The following is a 20,594-nucleotide window of genomic DNA, read 5'->3' on the forward strand; positions in this document are numbered from 1 at the left end:
TCATCGAAAAACTCATCAGCTTGAATGTAAACCCATACATCACAAGATGGGTTGCAAATTGGCTAAGTGACAGAACCCACAGGGTCAGAGTTGCTGGAGCCATGTCAGACTCAAAGCCTGTCACAAGTGGTGTCCCACAGGGCTCAGTCCTGAGTCCACTCTTGTTCGGCATCTACTTTTCTGAAGTACAAGCAAACACAGGAGGGTTATGGCTGACAAGGTTTGCAGATGACTGCAAACTGGGTGCCATAGTCGAAAACACATCTGACACAGATATCCTCCAGAAGGGCCTCACAGAAACGGATAACTGGTGTCAGAGCCATGGCCTGAAGTTAAACGCCAAAAAATGCATAGTCATACCCTTCGGGAAAAACAAGGTTACCCCTAGCTACCATATAGGTGGCAATCCACTGAGCACAGAAAAATTCATCAGGGATCTGGGGACCCAAGTTGACAGTAGCCTTTCGTTTGACACTCATGTTGCTAAAGTAGTTAGGAAAACCTTCTATATCGCCCACCTGATCATGAAGGGATTCACATCTAGATCAAGGGAGGTCATCGTCCCCTGTACTCATCACTCATTAGACCTATGATTGAGTACAATGCCCGTTCGAATGTATCTGACCAGACACCTGCTGCAGCTTGAAAGGCCCCAAAAGTTCCTCACCAAAAGGATAAAGGGTCTCAAAAATATGTCTTATGCTGCCCGACTGAAAGAACTCCAGCTCTATTCAGTCTCATACCGCTTGCTCAGAGGTGACCTGTGCCTGACATATAAGGCCATGTCAATCCCAGATTTGATGAATATGCTTCACCTCAAAAAATCTAGATCCCTCAGAACCACAAGGGTGGGAGACTTAAACCTTGACACGGTTATACATAGAACGTGCTGGAGGGACAGATTCATCACCCAGAGACTCCCTATGCTGTGGAACAAAATCCTGGTACATGTGAGGCAGAGCACCTCGCTGGCCTTGTTCAAGAGGAATCTTGACCAATGGATGGGAGATCGCAGATATACCCCAGGGATTACTTCAGTGTCACTGCTTGACAGAGGCACAGAAAAATGATAGGCATAGTTTTTATTCAAACTAAAGGGGTGGCGAAAGCCACATAACTATGGGCTAGGCTTATAAATGCCCTTGGGCAGATAGCCTAGTATGAACCTATGAACCTATGAACCTATATATATATATATATATATATATATATATATATATATATATATATATAGGATATATATATTACTTATAAACACCACCAACATTGAATAATTGTAGCATTTTCTTCATAGAGAAAGCATGTCAGTAAAAACCACTGCAGCCTCATCTGCCTGTCTAGTAACTAAATTATTTTCAGTTTACATTTGTACAACTGTATGCATTTTCGGGTCACAATTAAACATTTGATGCCAACTGTTTGTAGTAGTAGTACCCTCAATATTGTCCTGTATTTAGTTCCCAATAGTTGATATCAAAATGCTAAAGTGTACTCGTAAAGGGAAAGTAAACCTATACCCAGAAAAGGCCCTAGTCCTTTCAGACTTAAGAAAGTTATTTTAGTACCAGTAAAATAGACAGGACTGGTATATCCAACCAAAAATGTAGGAAATGTACCAGAGAGCGGTATCTCTCTACCTTATCAGTAAGTCAGCATCACGGTGAATCCCCAAGAAATATATATTAGGCACTCCAAATAACCATTAGACAGAAGTTAATTTCTCAGTCCAAAGGACTGAGAAACAAACTTCTGTACTAAAAAACGAACTTCTGTCTTCCAGTTATTCTGTACTGAGAAACGAACTTCTGTCCACCAATTTTTTGAACGGTCTACTATATATTTCTTGGGGATTCAACGTGATGCTGGCTGACTGATAAGGCAAAGAGATACCTCTCTCCGGTGCATTTCCTACATTTTTGGTTGGGTATACCTGTCTAATACTCAAGTCTAAAAGGGCTAGGACCTTTTCTAGATACAGGTCTACTTTCCCTTTGCGAGTACACCCTAGCATTTTGTGTTGTTCCTTCGGACCGTTTTTAGGCTAAAGGCTGTACTCGCAGGTCTGAGCCACCTCCATTTGAAAAAGTTGATATCAAGAAAAAAGATTAAAAACGATGGCAGGGCAACATTTTTTTAAGTTTGCATATTGATATTGCATATCAACCAAATACAGCAGTTCTACTTTTCTCATACTTTGGTTCACTATCAAATTACTTTTATAAGACTGAGTACTTAAACCCATGTCTCTGCTACTTAGAAGAACCTACTTCTAAAAGAAAATCATCTTAGAACACATGGATTTTCAAAATCTGAAGAATTATCATGTAATACACAGTTCATATGAGGGGATCTCACTTTGCAGCCATGATTAATGCCTATTTCATCAGTTACAAACAACATTTCCTCTTCCTTGTAACTCTGCACAAGAAGTACATAAGAATCCCAATTACTACTCTCTTGACTATTTTATTAGGCAGATACAAATGATCTCTCAAAGTAATCAGACTTATACAGGTAAATAAACTGAAGTACATTAACTACAATTCTAAACTAACATCTACATTTAAGTTGGCACAATCATTTCTGAAATGGACTGAAATGAAGTCTTTAAGTATTTTGTTGAGAATTCCTCAGCAGTGCATCCCTCTTTCTCTCTGTCTCTGGTGATTCAGTTTAGACAAATACAAACCAAAGGAATAGTGACTAAACTAAAAATCCCCACTACATACATATGAGTCATCTCTCCCTTGGACATACAGGTTCATAGGTGTTTACTAAGCTAACAACCACAAGGGCCTTTTTAAGCCTAACCATGTATCCTAAATCTCTTGCAAGTTCTGGTACCATTGATAAGTGTAAGCAAGGGCTTGGGAGATGAAACATTTACAAGCAGGAGCCTGGGAAATGAACTATTTACAGATTGCTTGTGTCCACTAGAGACATAGGTGCCAAGCCAGAGAGAATTTACTGTTCCCCGTCCAACTGTTCAAGTTACACTTGAATTGTGTTAGGGAGGAACTCTGCTTCACATGGATGGGGAGCCTGTTCCAGAAATGGAGCAGTTTCTGGGATACAAACCTGCCTGTCCAGCAGGTCCTATTTATATCACAGGCATGGTACAAGTCTTTAGAACAGGTAATTCTGATGCTGTTTGTTATACTGATATGCAGGAGGTCCATCACAGTGGGGTCTGACAATGCAGTTTCTGCCAGGCATAGATCTCCCCTCAACAGCCTGTAGGAGGCAGAATACAGGGATAGGGCCTTGAGGTAGTCTGCATACAACATTTTACTTACTCCCTGTATTCTTTTAGTGAGGAACCTCTGTGAACATTCCATTTGTTGGATATGCCTGGTTAGATACATACCAAAGGGGGCATTGTACTCAATGATAGGTCTGATGAATGCCGGATACAGTGGAACAATGACTTCCTTAGACTTATATGCCATATATTTGCTTATAAGTTGAGCAACATAGAATGATTTCCTCACTACTGTAAACATGTGATGATCAAAGGCTAGATTACTGCCTATGTGAGTCCCCGAGTCCCTAACTAATAGGTCAGCTCTAAGGGGCGTGTTGCCAATATGATAGTTACCAGGGGTGGATGACTTCCCGAAGGATACTATTATGCATGTCTTGGCATCTAGTTTTAGTCCATGGCTCTGAAACCATTTGTTTGTGTCAACCCTTCCTGGAGAACATTTGTGTCAGTGGGATGTAGTCAGCCAGAGACCATTGACATTGGCCCTGACTTCTGAGAAGTAAATGCCAAAAAGGAGTGGTCCAAGGACTGATCCCTGAGGGACTCCACTTGTGACTGGCCCCTTTGTAGAGGTGGACTCCCCAACTTTAACTTCCTGAGTCCTGTCTGTGAGCCATTTGGCTATCTACTAGGGTGACATAAGGGTTTGTACCTAATCTCTTGTTTTTGTCAGCAATGTCTGAGTGGGGTATTAGGCAGTGCAAACCATTTTTCCCTCATCTGTTGCTTGGCAAACTTCTCAAAGAAGTCCACCAGGTTGAGTAGGCATGATCTGCCCTTCATGAAACCAAACTGGGTTGGATCCAGTGTCTGGAGGTTTGCTATATCATTATTGATCATTTCCATGACAATTCCTTTCATGGCTTTGCACATAAGACTAGTGAGAGTTATGTGTCTGTAATTTGCAAGGTCTGCAGATGGCCTACCTTTGTCTAGAGGGATGACTGTTGCTGTTCTCCATTCATGAGGCATGAAACCTATTTGGAGGCTACAGTTAAATAGCAGTTCCAGATGGCCTGATAGGTCATGTTTCATGCTATTTAGAAGGCATCCTGGGATACTGTCTGGACCCATTGATGCAGTGTCCTTGGCCTTAGAAAGAACATTAAGGGCCTGTTCCCTGGTGATAGCAGGGGGAGTTATATTTCATGGTATTTCCTGAGGGAAGGTCAAGTGGAGAGAGGGGTAAACCTGGAGCTGTATTTGCCAGCTAGTAGGTTTGCTATATCTTCTGGCTTTTTTTTTAATTTCTCCAAGTCTTTTTGGTTTCTAATACCATGATGGGAATTGACCCCATTCTTAAGTCAAAGTATGATTAAAGTTCATGAAATTAGTATTGTTTCAATCTTTGATGTTAGCCAGAAATGCTCTTCGCAGCATCCGCAATGTGCCAAGTAATGACTCCTTCTGCAGTTTGTATGGAGTTACATGTATCGGTAACATATCCAAGTACGACTGTAAATTGTTTTTTATAGATCCATTGCTCCTACTACTAATGGAATTGCCTGGGTAACCTTCTTCCACATTGCCCTCATTTCTGCTTGCAAATCCTGGCATGTTATGACTTTGTGTCTCTCTGTATGTAAAACACTGTAGTTACTGACTGTAGCAATTTCAATGATCAGTGCTACTTTTGTCTTCTTTTCATCGACTACTATATGTGATTTTCTTGTGTCTGTTTCTTTGAACTGCTGGTAATGGGTGATCCCATGTGATATAAACTTCATCATTGTCTATAATGCTTTGTGGCTCATGCTTCCAGTGTTTTTCAGCCACTTCAATACGATAATGTTGGCACAATCCCCAATGCAACAGTCTTGCCACATTATTATGCCTTTAGGTATACCATTACTATATTACAACCAGCAACAAGTTACGCAACTGTTTTTAATTCTGTTTTACAAAACCTACATTTGTCTGTTTCTCCCACATGTTCAATGGACTTTGTAAACCACTGTGTATGTAGTCCACTACCTTGGACCACCAATTTTAACCTTTCGTCTTTTGGTTTAAATTCACCTCTCCTTAATCATTCCTGCATTTGATCCTGATCAACATGAGTTTGTTCCAAGTGTTTTCCATACTTGCAACTATATTTATGCATATTCCACATTTCTTGCATTCTCACCTGATACTGCGCCTTACATTATTTCTTTTGCTTTTTGGCACATTCAGTTGCTGCCTGATTTTTTTCTACTTCTGGTTTGATTTCCATTCCCACTTGATGCAGATACACTTCTGGTAAATTAAGCAGGGAAGTAACCTTAGACTTATTCTCCTCTTGTTTCAAAACTTTCACTATGTTTATGTCTTGACATCAGCAGATATGTATGTAGTCCCATGATTGCAGAGCTATACATGTAATCAATTTTGAGGAAGCCCATACATCCTTAAGAACAGTGAATATAGGATCTTGGTATGCACTTAATGTTTACAAATCATTTGACGACCATGTTTGCCACTGTTTCATGGTCATTGTAATGTAATCAATCAGTGTAGGGTATATTATATACATTTTAAGCACTCTTTTATCCATGAATGTGGGATACTGTCAAATGGTTTTTGTAGTCTATCCATGCCATATTTAGATTCTTACCCTTTTTACAGTTCTCCATTATAACTTTATTTAACAGCAAATTATCCTTTGTTCCATATGACTTTTTATTACCCTTTTGTTCTATTGCAATTATTAAGTTGTCTTCTAAATTACTATAAACTCTGTTGGCATCAATTCCAGTGTATAATTTATACATAATCAGAAGGCTAGTTATTGGTCTATAGTTTTTAGGATAGCTTGCAGGTTCACTCTTAAGTAAGAGTATTGTTTTTCCTTTTAACCAGGCTGGTGCTGATTGCGGTACATATATAAATAGTTCTTATTCATGGCTAAATCTTTATGTAAAGATGTTTCTATTTTTAGCCAGAAGTTAAGTACTGCATCTCGGCCCAGGGTTTTCCAGTTAGGAACTTTTCTTAACTTTGTTTCAATCTCTCTGGCCATTACTTCATCCTGTTTCATATCCTGTACATTTGAACTTTTTATTCTTCTATCCATTTAGCATCTTTGTTATGTTCCACAGGATCTTCATAGATATTTCTTGAAAATGTATCTATTTCTTCTTTTTTGGTGGTGTTTCAATTCCTTTTGTCTTGTTTTCCAATTCTCTATAAAACTTTTTTGGGTCAACAATAAAGTGCTCATTTTGCATTTTTTCTTTATATTTATCTGTGTATCTTCTAAGATTTTCTGCCTGTGATGATATTTTTAGTTTATTATTTGCAATAGTGCACAATAGATAGATCCTGATCTGTTCTGCATTGCTTTCATCACATCAGTCTTTTTGAGTATTTTTGTTGATATGTTTCCTCTTCTATGCTCTTCTAGCAGTGACACTTCTTGTCTAAATTGCTTTATAGTCTTCAGTTTCATCCTGTGTCATCCATTCTTCTTTCATATGGGAACTCAGTGGCCTATCACTCCACAACATTGACTGCATCAGAGTTGTCACAGTTTTCTGTTCCTTCCCTTGCTGTCCAACTCCATCTGAATATTTGTACTGGTTTCCTATGGTAGGCTGCAAAGTATCTTCATATGGCAACTGATCAGATGCTTTCTACTCCCCTGTCTTCTTCTTAATTTGGGTGTCCATTGCTCCATCCTGCTGTGATTTTATCTGACTTAAATTTTCTACACTAAATCCTTCACTTTGCAGGTAATCCATAACCTCAGTTTCTATTTCCTTAACTTCTCCATTACTAATCCTCTTTTCTACTTTTCCTCTTTGTTTTTTTATTTTTTAGTATTGTAAAATTTTCCATGTCTGGATTCCATTGCCTATATTCATGGGCATCGGAACCATAGAGCGAGGGGGAAAGAGTGCCCCCCCACACTTTTACAAGACCATCTTGTCTTGTCTAGCCCCCACAACAGCGTCAACAAAAAACAAAACTCAACAAAAAAAATGGTGGCGTCACAGATTTACGCCAGTGGTGGCTTTAAGGAGGATCAAGCCCATGCGTGCATCATGCTTACAGTCCCTACTTAGGTGCGAAATTTTAAACTTCCGTTGCCTATCTTTGTTATTGCCCAAGGTACAGCTTGCTCTTAAGGAGAATGTTTTAGGCAAAGGCACATCTTTTCCCCTGCATACTTGCAGGTAAGGAGAGGTTGTGTTTCTGATATATGGTGCTGGAGAGTTTTCTGATATATGCTGCTACACTAGCTACACTAGGTAATTATAAGCAATATTGTTGTCTCTCCATTAATTCTAAACGAAATGAAAAACCTGTCCAGTTTATGTAAATAATATTAATGCAGCTGTTACAAGTTTTACTCAGTTACTTGACAAGAAATGAAACTTACCAAACAGTTATGACCCCCCCCCCAAATATTTTAAAGAGAAAGTTCAAGCACTTACACTGAAACATGCTTTTAAAGACAGAAGTTGTGCATTAAACAAGACACACAGGAGTCTGTCACACAGCACAACTCCGTACTAGACTTGCCCATGATACTAAATATCAAACATATACATTTCAACCTCTTAGATCAAGAAATCTGGAGAAAGTCATAAATAATGGGAGGGCAAAGGCACAAAAATAGGGACAATTTTAAATACTGCTCTTACAAACATAGAAAGTTGATAGACTAACAGGTTTTGCATTAGCATGTATTTTCTGAAGGGTTTTAAGTCTGAAACTCAAATGTCTGTCATTAGTTTCTGTCTTCAAATATTTAAAGACTTGCCAAAAATTTGTTAAAAAACACAATTTTATGAAAAACAGACCTAAATATGAGCCAAAAATTTGGACATTTTGCAAAAATCTATACAGTTGAAAGGTATGAATGACAGCAAATAACCACCAGTTTAAAGTTAACTAGGAGAAACCAGCATAATTTATTAAACATTTAAGCACAGTATTTTGACCTTTTATAGCTACACCGAAGTTATGAAAGGTTTATATTTCACCAACCATCTACCCATAATACGCGGTGCCGCCACCAGTAAGACTGATGATCAGTCACATCATTTAATGGTTTATTGAACTGGCTATAACTATACATTTAGTGAAACTTATGGGACAGTCCAAAATAGACGTAATAAAAAATACTCAGTAGTACAGAGGCAAACAGGACTCTTTTACACACCAGGAAGTCACTGCCTGATCTGGAACCAATGAGTGAAAGGCAGGGGCGGGATTTGAGTAAGCAAGCTCTGTACGAGAGAGGGGCACTTCAATTAATACGGGACGGGAAGTATTTGCTGTAGCAGAAAGTTTTTAATGGGGTTTTAAAACTTTCTTTGCATTGGAATTAAGGGTGTGGGCAAATGACAGAGTGATATAGCAGTTTGTATCTGTGATCTAGGTAAGAAACAAATGCAGTTAAGTTTTTTGTGCCTGGCATAAGCTGTTTACTGCAGTTGTGTTTTGAGTGTGGTGATTTTTTGAACTAAATTCCTTACTGTAGTGTTCCCTTGTGACTGTACAGATGTGCATTCTTACTTGTGTCTCAGGCAAGCCTTTCTGGAGAGTTTTCTGATATATGCTGCTGGGGAGTTTTGTCATGTTTCATGTTGCGGATGTGCTGCTGCTGGGTTGTGTGTGGATATGCTGCTGCTGGGTTGTGCTTGTGTCTGTGTGTGTGTGTGTGTGTGTGTGTGTGTGTGTGTGTGTGTGTGTGTGTGTGTGTGTGTGTGTGTGTGTGTGAGTGTGTGTGTGTGTGCGTGTGTGTGTGTGTGACTATGCTGCTGCTGGGCTGTGTATGTATATTGTTTGTTTAGCAAATGGCTCAGTGTTTGTGCTATTTTATTTCAATTTCTGTAATCATTGTAGAAGTAAATAAGAAAAGTATGCACGCTGACATGTTTGAACAGTGTTCATGATAACTGAGGAGAAATAGCCAAGTAATGGAACACTATAGTGGCTGGAGAGGGGGGCTGCTGCTGGACCAACAGGGGGTTGCAGACTAGGGTCTATGTTAAATCAGCAAATGCTTTAAATAGCGGACGCTGATTTATCGAACCTTCAATAGCGAAAGTTGACAATCTCGAAGACACAAAAACAGTGATTTTTTTCCCAGGGAAAAAAATCGCTGTTCCACACAAAAAAAAAGTTAAAAACACAAAATAAACTCCGTATGTGGGAGGCTGAGCCCCCCTCTACCCCCTAGTTAAATATACCAACTCCGTGATTGCACCACAGTGGAGGGAATGGCGAAGTCCCAAAAAATGGCCCAGCAATTTTTTTCCCTGAGGAAAAAAATCGCTGTTCCGTGTCTTCAGGATTTGCTATTCCTAAATGCTGCATCCCTTACATGGGTCCCCTCATATTATCTATGGTATGATCACAGTTATTCTCACTAGGGCTAATGTACAATTAGTGATGGGATAGGTAAGACCAATGAGGAAATGTTAATTCAAGCACCAAAAGGGAATTGGCTTAGCTTAAAATGTCCTGTAAATTAACCTATGTTGTGGTAGTGAATAGTTTTAAAAAATTGCTCTTGTTAGATCACTAAGTGCCCCCCCCCCCCCCCCCCGTCTTCAACAGTTTCCAGCACCTATGCCTGTATTTCTCTTCAAATATCTTTGGTGCTGCTCTTTTTGTATTGATAAGTTTTGCTTTCTCCTTTGCATAAATATTTTACCATATTAAATCTCTTTTTCTTTCCCATCCCTTATAGACTTATCCTTCAGGAACCAAATGAGCATGATATTTCAATTTAAATATATGTATATATGTAAATAGTAACACCTCTTGTACATTACACTTTACTGTTTGTGTCTTGCTCACGATGAGTACTGTATTAGTATTTTATTATCAACAGCTGTTTTAACTTGGATTGTTGCAACTTTCTTTATTGTATTTTGGATGTGTCTTGGAGCTTTTCTCCCCGGGCCTCTACTGAAAATGGACATGTATCCAGTTAGACTAGCCTGGTCAACAAATGTAAAATAAATAAAATAAAATAAATGTCCATATTTCTTCTTCAGATGTCTCCTGCTCCTCCTGTTTCTCTTTACTCTGGGGACTCATTCTATCATATTGTGATATAGCCTGTGTTAGACTTTCTACACTAAATCCTTCACTTTGCAAGTATTCCATAACTTCAGCTTCTATTTTTTAACTTCTACTTCACTAATCTTCTGTTCTATGCTCCCTCTTTGTGATCTTATTTTTTTATTATGAAATTTTCTATATATGAATGTCTTTGCCTGTTTTTCTCTTTGAATACCTTTGGGGCTGCCTTTTTGTGTTGATTAATTTGTCTTTCTCCTTTTGCATAAATATTGTACTTTATTAGATCTCTCTTTCTTTCCCATGTCCATATTTCTTTTTTATACCTTTCAAAAGTCTCTAGATGTTGTTCTTTATATTTTTGCACTTCCTCAGTCACTTATTTTTCCAAACAGCCCAAGATTTCTTGATCTGTATAGTGTTTTTCATGGATCTGTTGTATAATGAACACAAATTTGCATTTGAAGCTTCTGACAGTTTTTTTGGGGAAGTATTTTTCTTTCCTCTAATTTCTCTCTTAATATTTTCATATATCTTCCGTCTGGAAATTCTGGGTTTCTTGCATAATAATAACAATACTTAATTTCTTTCTTATCCTCAGTAGTTCACTCTCTCATCTGTATGGCTCTTTTTTGGGCTATCTGTTTTTGTGATATTTCAGACTGACAATTGGTACAGGTCCTTTTCTCCCTCCTTAGTGTCCAACCTTTCATACAACTCTTCATACGCCTTATCCTTAGCCTTCGCCACCTCTCTCTTTGCCATGCACCTCATCTCCTTATACACTTGTCTACTTTCTTCATCTCTCTGACAATCCCACTTCTTCTTCGCCAACCTCTTTCTCTGTATACGCTCCTGTACTTCTTCATTCCACCATCAGGTCTCCTTGTCCTTCTTCCTCTTTCCAGATGTCACACCAAGCACCTTTCTAGTCATCTCTCTTACTAGCTCTGCTGTAGTTACCAGCTATTCTGTAACTCTTCACTGCCACCCAGTGCCTGTCTTAACTCTTCCCTGAACTCCATCTCACAATTACCCTTTTCAATTTCCACCATTTGATCCTTGGTGCTGCCCTCACACTCATCCTCCTCTTCTTGATCACCAGTGTCATCCTATAAACCACCATCCTATGCTGCCTAACTACACTTTCCCCTGCCACCACTTTACAGTCTCCAATCTCCTTCAGACTGGCCCTTCTACATAAGATATAATCCACCTGTGTGCATCTTCCTCCACTCTTGTATGTCACCCTATGCTCCTCCCTCTTGTTAAAATACGTATTCATCATAGCCATGTCCATCCTTTTCACAAAATCCACTACCATCTGACCTTCTGCATTCCTTTGCTTAACACCATACCTACCCACCACTTCCTTATCCCTTCTGTTCCCTTCACCAACATGCCCATTGAAATCTGCTCCAATCACCAGTCTCTCACCCTTGGGTACAGTCATCACCACTTCATCCAACTCACTCCAAAATGTTTCTTTCTCATCCATCGCACACCCAACTTGTGGAGCATATGCCCTAACAACATTCATCATTACACCATCAATTTCCAGCTTCATAAATATCACTCTATCTGACACTCTTTTCACCTCCAAAACACTCTTAGCATACTGTTCCTTCAGGATGACCCTTACGCCATTTCTCCTCCCATCCACACCATGATAAAACTATTTGAACCTGCCTCCGATACACCTAGCCTTGCTCCCCTTCCATCTGGTCTCTTGCACACACAATATACCAACCTTCCTTCAGTCCATCATATCAGCTAGCTCTCTCCCTATACCATTCATACTGCCAACATTCAAAGTTCCGACTCTCACTTTGTATTGTAGTTAAATTACTTACAGCAAGTCATGACAGATGTGGTGAGTTAATGTTTCCAGCTGATGCTGCCAGGTCAAAGACAGAATACAAAATGCACAGTCATTCTCTCAGAGAGTTCTTACATTATTATCAAATATTACTGCTGGGATACTTGCAGAATGACATCACTTTTTGTCACCTGACTTCAGTTCCCAGGCTCAAAAGCAAACATTGCTAGAAACGGCTAGCATTTAGCATCTCCCTGTGAAAATACATAGCCTTCAGATGTTTGCAGCTGCTAGAAGACATAGAACAATAAAACACTTACAAGATAATGCAGAAGGTTCCCCTAGTTTTAGACAGCTTGTCTCTTTGCTCCATTCAAACTAACTTTTATGGCACAGTTATAAAACAATTTAATTTCAACCATTTTTCTGAAATTTTGCTAGTTAACCTTCTACGTTCCAGTTTCCACTGTTTATTCACATTTACACAATTACAATAGTGTATACACATTTCTGTTCTTTTCCAGTAGGGTACACTGTGGATACATCTTTAAGATCAGTACTTTACACACACGTCTGTACCAGCAGTTTGATATACACATAACATACAGTTTTAATAGACTGGTAATACAAGAATATGAATCATGTTGATATTCACAAATAACATATAATTATTTACAAAATTCCAGATAGCTAGGCTGGCAGTGTCTCCTTCTGTCACACTTCTATATACATCATATTAATATTCACAAATGACATATAGTTATTTACAAAATTCCAGTGAGCTGGCCTGGCAATATTTCCTTTTCTGACACCCCCCCCCCGAAGGCTCAAGCTAGTTTTTCAAGTGACCCTTCGGAAATGTTGCTTGAGAGGGGTGACTATCTGGGAATACACGACCCCATATCCTGTCTTGAGATTCCAGCTGCCTTGGCATTGCTAAACCCAGTACAGTGCTGCACTGTCCTATCATATGTCTGCAATCCTAGGATCCACCATAGTAATTTGGCATTTGGCTGGCTGGCTCCCTGTAGCCATAGATCCCCCTCAGACTCCTCCTGCCCTGTACTGTAAATACTTAGCACCAGGGCTTCCCTATCATGGTAAGGTTTCATCATGTTAACATGGCACAGTTTGTGCCCCTGGCTCCTGCCTAGCAGTTATACCATGTAGTTAACATCACTGACCTTCTTTGCCACTTTGAAAGGTCCCTCACAAGCTATCTGTAGCTTGTTGTATCTGACAGGAATGAGGACCATTACCTGCTTTTCTACAGCATACTCTCTAGCTCGAGTATTCCTGTCATACCAGACCTTTTTCTGCTGTTGGGCTTCTGCCAGGTTCTCCTGGGCCAAGCCCATGAGCTCCCTGAGCCTTGTCATAAGATTTAGGACATATGCCACAGCAGACTCCTTATGAGATTCACACCCACCCTCCCGCTCATCTTGAATCAAATCTAGAGGTCCCCTCACCCTATGACCATACAGTAACTCAAAGGGTGAAAAAACTGTGGATTCCTGGGGCACCTCCCAGTAAGCAAACAACAGATGGGGCAAATATTTGTCCCACTCCCTCTTAAACTGGTCTGCAAATACCCGTAGCATGGTCTTTAGTGTAGAGTTTAACCTCTCAACCAGACCATTAATCTGTGAATGGTAGGGTGTGGTCTTTAGGTGCTTCACCCCACAGTTCTTCCACAGACAAGCCAGGAGGTCTGACATAAAACTGGCACCTCTGTCAGTCAGTATTTAATTTGGGAAACCTACCCTGCTGAAAATCTCTAACAAAGCATTTGCCACCATTTCTGCCTCAATGAAGAACATAGCCATCACCTCAGGTTATCTGGTAGCATAATCTACTACAAATATGATATACTTTTTCCCTGTGGAACTTGGAGTACTCAGAGGCCCCACAATATCCATAACTACCCTCTGAAATGGCTCCTCAATCACACGCAAAGGCATCAAAGGAGCTTTCACCTTGTTTCCTGCCTTGCCTACCTTTTCGCACTGCTCACAGGTCCTGCAGTACCCTGTTACATCTCTGGAAATCCCAGGCCAATAAAAGTTCTGCATAATATGTCTCTTTGTATGTTTTATGCCCATATGACCTGCAAAGGGAATATCATGGGCTATGGCTAGAAGTACCAGATGGTAGGCTTGAGCACTACCAACTGCTGTATTCTCTCACCCTCTAGCCCTCCCTCAGGGGTCCACTCTCTATACAGTAACCCTTTGTCCCAGTATACAGATTCTCCCATGCCTTGAGAATTAGGTGCCTCCCTGTCTATCTCCCTCAGGCCTTGTAATGCAGGGTCTGACAGCTGAGGCTGTCTCAGCTCTCTTTTTGTAATCCTTCCTAGCTCCCTTTTCACAGGAAGTCTGGTATTCTCTGACAGGGGTGCCTGACTGTCAGCCTAGGTACTACTACTCACCTATGCCCTTGCAGTCACTCTGTCCAAGGGAACATCAGTACCCACAAGCAGATGTGACTCACCTTTAATCTCACTGTTACAGGGAAGCTCCCTCTCTGAAGTAACCACCACACCAGTCCTGGCTTCAAGTCTGCGGTCTGTCTGGGTCTCCCCCAGGCTACCAGACCCAGATGCTTGTTTCCAAGCTTGACTGAATGTCACTGCATGCACACAAGGTACTGCATTATGAAAATCATTCCCTATCAAGATATCTGCAAGGATACTCTCAAATACACCTACTTGCAGGCTTCCTTTTCCACCATCCCAGTCATGGTGAACCCTAGCCAAAGGTATTTGGAATGCAGTCCCTCCTAAAGCTGTGACTGGAGTGGACTGCCCAAGTAAGTAGTGCTCCTCTTTAACCATTGCAGGCTTCACAATGGTTAAGTCAGAGGCTGTGCCTCTCTTAGCAGTGGCCTCTTTCCCATTTACTAAGATAGGATATAACTCTTGTGGTAGTTTGGTACTCTTGTTGTTTCGAGACAACTTACTGCTGGCATTCTGTCATTCCCACTTACTGGCTCTCCCAGCTTTTGTTCCCCACCTTGCCTCCATGGACATCTATATGCTACATGGCCCCACTGGATGCATTTAAAGCATTTAACCCTTGGTCCTGGATGTGTACCTGGACTAGTGGCTTCCCCTGCTACTGGCAGACTCTGTTGGGGCAGTTTAGGCTGCCCACCATGGGTTCCCTTAGACCCATGAGTAGCAGTGGATATCCCTTTCCTGGGCAGTGATACCCTGCTTACTAGGTATAAGTCTCTCTTCTTCCCCAACTCATCTGCAGTGTTGCCTTGCCTATCTGCCAATCAGATTCTCATGTCCTCAAACAAAGTGCTAAGGGCTTGTTCCCTCACCAAAAGGTCTACCAGACCTTCAAAAGTGGTGACCTGACATCCACTCACCCACCTATGAAAATAAGTGCTTAGTTTAGCAATATATTCACACACATTTTCATCTGCCTTGTGTCTTTGCTCATGAAACTTTCTCCTATAAGCTTCAGGTGTTAACTTAAAACATTCTAAAAGACATTTTTTAACAGTATTATAATTTAAGCAATTGGTATCAGACAATTTAGAAACAGCAGTCACAGCTTTACCATGGAGTAAGTGGGTCATGATCCATACCCAGAGCCCTTGGTCAGCATTATGCTGTTTACAACATATCAATAAAACTGTCAAAATTATCACTCTCTGTAAATTGTGGAAGACATTTACTGATCTTTGTGGCTTCTGGAGTTCAGTTACTCCCTTCCTCATTACCTCCATGACCCCACAAAGAGTCAGCATCTCCTTCTCATGTTGCCTCTGCCTCTCATTCTCTTGAGCTTCCAGACATCACAGTTTCTCATTTTCCTCAGTCCCCAGAAATCTCAGTCTCTCTGCTGCTTCTATTTCCAAATGTCCCCCAGTTCAAGTCTCTTTAACTCCAGATGCATTTTTAAGTAACCTGTGGAAAGGTTAAACTGTCCATTCTCTGAGAGTTGTACATCTCCAAGGCCAGTCTGGTTGCCCTCCTGATTCCTGGTCTGTGATGCAGCTATGCCCAAGGCTGCAATCATTTCTACTTTAGTCAGGTTGGCATGTACCAGTCCTTTAGCCTGGCACATATCAGCAAACTGACTCCTTGTCATCTTGCCATACTCCTCTGCTGATATCCTTGCCTGCTCTCCCTGACTAACTAAGCTAACAAAAAAAATAATTGCGATATGAAACTCTGAAGGTTTACTCTGTGGCTGACTGATAATACAAACACTTTCTTAGTGACCACTGTTTACAGGCTACATGAATTCAATATCCACACCACTGAATCCTAATATGTGGATATCCCATCACTGTCATCCAATTAATATGTGATGTGGATATCCCACCACTGCTCACCAATTAATATGTGATGCCCGAACATTGGCCCAGTAATCAAGGAGCCTCAATCCTCACCACTGTCAACAGTGGGGAACATATACACTGCGAGGATGACAAGTACAAACACAGTAAAGTGCAATTTCCCTTAAGAGCATACAGAGACCACAGTCAATTTGGTGCTGGTTTCTCCCTCTTTCTCCAGATCCCCAATAAGACTCCCCACTGGCACAGCTATAGAGCTGAGTCCTTAGCCAGGGTTCCAAGCCAAGTCCTCCAACACTTTCTCTGTCCAGCCAGTGCTTCGTGCCCCTGCCCAAGTAGCTGACACACACACACTCTTGGAGATTTGTTTTACACACACACACACACGCACACACACACACACACACACACACACACACACACACACACACACACACACACACACACACACACACACACACCTGGGAAAGCTTGGCACAGGTTTACTAGCTATGCCCCCTTTTGCCAAGACTATAAGGTATTTATTTATTTATTTATTTATTTATTTATTTATTTCCAGTTTGATGACCGGGGAAGTCCACTGGGCTAAGATAGCCCATTTTCAGTGGAGGCCCGAGGAGAAAAGCTCCACAATGCAAATACAATAGAATGTATACATAGTAGTGACGAGCAGAGATTATCAAAATAACCTAGTGTAATAGCTAATAATATCACAGTGACATATTAGTAGCATATAGAACATACTAAGGCATTGAAGTCAATAAATGGTTACATTTAGAGTAGTGTCAGTAAAAGTGATAGTTAAAATTTCTAGGTGAAAAATCCGTGAAAGTGTAGTTATAAAGAAGGCTTAGTAGTAGAGAATATTGAGTTAGCAATGAGGAAGCAGCATAAGGGAGGTGGGTTAGGTTGGAAGGATGCAGGTACATTTCCATTTAGAGACAAGGTATGAATAGAGGAGACTCTTAAAGTTTTCTAGATTCTGCATAGTCCTTACAGTAGGAGTAAGTGAGTTCCATTTTTTGGCTAAGGAAAAAGAGAGGAGTAGTTGTCCAGGTGAGTAGTTAGGTTTGTGAACAGTGATTAGGTTTTGATTTTCAGATCTGAGATGTCTGTTGGGTAGGTAGAGGGGAAGTATTTTGGAAAGAGGGGGGCATTTAGTAGGGTTGAAGAGGAGTCTATGGGCTGTGATCAATTGAAGGTAATCTAGGTAGTTAGGAAGTTCTAGCCACTGTACTGAAAGGAGGGCTTCACAATGATGGGAGGAGTACTTAGAGTTAGTGGCAAATTTGGATATTTTGTTATAGCAGGTTTCTAACTTGGATGTGAGAGAGGATGACAGGTTTGTTAGCAGGAGAGCACCATACATAAGGGAGGGAAGGAGGTAATTTGAGGCAAGAGTGTGTCTAGAGTGGGGTGAAAGGAAGCGGTTGTTTCTGTATAGCATGCCAAGCTTTTGATGGGTTTTCTTTATATTTTGAAGGACATGGAGATCAAATTTCAGTTGTTCAACTATTGCAACTCCTAGTAATTTAGCATGGGTAATGATTTATATAGGAGTGTTGTTTTGGCTTAGTACTTGGAAAGAGGTTTTGTCTGAAGGGAAGGATTTTGATGGTGGAAATATTAATAATTTGGATTTGTTGGCATTCAGAGAAAGATGGTTTTGGATCATCCAGGCTTCAGTGGTTGAGAAGGAAGCCTGAGTTATTGATAGGAGATCAGGGAGATTAGTAGAGCAAACTAAAGTTGAGTGGTTTGTTTACTGAATTACTGAAGCATTAGGGATAGCAGAATGAAAGGTGTTGATGAAGATGTTAAACAGTAGAGGACCCAGTATGGATCCCTAGGGTACACCTATAGCGGTGTGGAGAAAATAAGAAGTGACTTTGTTCCATTTCACAGCCTGTGATCTGTCAGGCAAGTAGCTGGAGAACCAGGATAGGGTATTTTGAGAGAGGATGAGATTAGAAAGATGGCTCAGAAGGTGGGTGTGGGAAACAGTGTTGAAAGCTTTGGAAAGGTCAAGAAACATAGTGGATACAACTTTTCCAGTGTCTCGGGCATGACTGACAGTGTCAAGGAAAGAAAGGAGGGCTGTTGTGGTACTATGTTCTGGCCGAAAGCCATGTTGGGTTGGGGTAAGGAGATGGTGTTAGGTTAGGTTGGGCATGAGTTGAAGGTGGATGCATTTTTCCAGGATTTTTGAGATTGGGGAGAGGACAGCTATGGGAGGATAGCTAAGGTAGTTATCAATGCCACCAGAACCCCTTATCATCTACTTTAAAGGAGTACAACAGGTTTCTCTAATGTATTCCTCAACTTCATGGCCCTTTTCCTCCCTATTTACATTGTCCTCTGTAAAGCAACAACAATAAAGCATTTACAATTTTTATAATTCCCCTTACTTCTGTAACAGAAGCCTACGTTCTCATACTGTGATGGTTTCACTTACAAAATGATTCTCTCACGTTTGAATAAAGCTTGCTAGAGTCGCCCAATTACTGACATCATCGAGGCCAGGCAGTGCAGGTACTTTTTTTTTTTTTTTTAATCAGTTCCCTCCCCCAAAGTGACATCACCACAACCGTCATCTGATTCTTACTAAAGTAATAAGACCCACCCATTCTGTGATGTCATGGCTCCCTTGTCCTTCCCCCAGCCTGAGTGCTGTTCATTTTATTCAATAGTACTGTAGTAACACCGATGTTTGGAAACACAGAAATGTGGTATGCATACTTGTACATTCTGCACGGCAAATGATGCTTAGGTGGTGTATAGCTTGCATACTTCTCTGTTGTATTTGCACCAGATACTGCTAGTGTGCAGTGCAGGAATAGAAAGATTAAAACATTACCCTGGTATCAGAGGTGGCAGTGCAACATATTCATAATGGCTTAACATGAGAGTAGCTCTAAGCAAGCACCATGTGAAATCTGAACAAGCACCTAGAATTATTCAGTGCAGCTTCCACACCTTAAGTCTGAAAATGAATTCACATACTCACATGAACAGGAGTAGCTGCATATTGATGGCTAAAGGTGTATGGGCAAGTCGGGTGGTTACTACACTGCAAAACTGGTATGTAATGGTGGAGATATTGGGAAGGCATGAGCAAACACACCAGTATATTAAAGCCATAGCACCAGTTGAACTGGAGGCTGGCAAATAGATTTAGTAAGGGATTTTGTCCATGCACAAATATTTCAACACTGATTCTTTGCAGTGGCATCCGTTATCTGATTCAAGGTAAGTTAACCTTGATGTCCGTTATATAAAAAAAAAATCAATAAAAGATTTACTTTGTTATAAGTGACTTCTGGGCGCAAGAAAAAGGAAGGGGAAAATATAGCAATGTGGTTTGTATGTACAAAGACAAATCCAGGGACACTTCAAAAGGTTTTTTTTTTTTGCAAACCAACCAGTGGAGTAAAAACATATGAAGGCAAACACTGCATATCAATACACTTTGCACATGTAAATCTCAATTTTAACAAGGTGGAAGCATGAAGTGATACCTTAACACTTAAATTAATAAAGATCTAAACTGGTTAATAGTATAAATGTTTTATTATTTAGCTCCTTGGTACAAGACCTTACTGGATGTGATTGCAGTCAAGTAAGGCCATGGCTATAGTGCAGCAAAAAAATGTCCCCTCTAACAAAGGAAATGCTAGAGCAAAGATTAAATTACATGAGTCAAGCACCCTGCTGAGATCTGCCAAACAATGGAATTACCAGGTCAAATTACCCTCAGGACGTTGACAGCTAGGTAAGCTAAGTGTTATGGGGGAGGGGAGAAGTAAATGGACTGGAATTCATTGTCTCACAAATTAGTGCCATTTAAACTAAATTAGAAAAAAAGGCAGCAGTAAATAGCACTTTGAGTCTGTTCTGTGGCATTTGCACTGTTTCTGCTTTAAGTAGTCATCCAGCAGCAGGGAATGTTACTTACACTGTTCTATTTTACTCAGTACTTTGTACGCATGCAACATCTATGAAATGACAGGAACTTTAGGCAAACGGAGGCCTCCATGATGTAACATTTTTGAGCCAAACAATGATTTCTGGGATACTGGATGGCAACCTGATTTATCCAAACCCTGTCAATATGCCAGCCTCCAGGTGGTCACAGTCTGGAATTACATATAAAAATATTTAAAATCCTGTAAA

The sequence above is a fragment of the Protopterus annectens genome, chromosome 2.part1 (genome assembly GCF_019279795.1).
Source record: "Protopterus annectens isolate FY-2018-M chromosome 2.part1, PAN1.0, whole genome shotgun sequence".
Classification (NCBI taxonomy): domain Eukaryota; kingdom Metazoa; phylum Chordata; order Ceratodontiformes; family Protopteridae; genus Protopterus; species Protopterus annectens.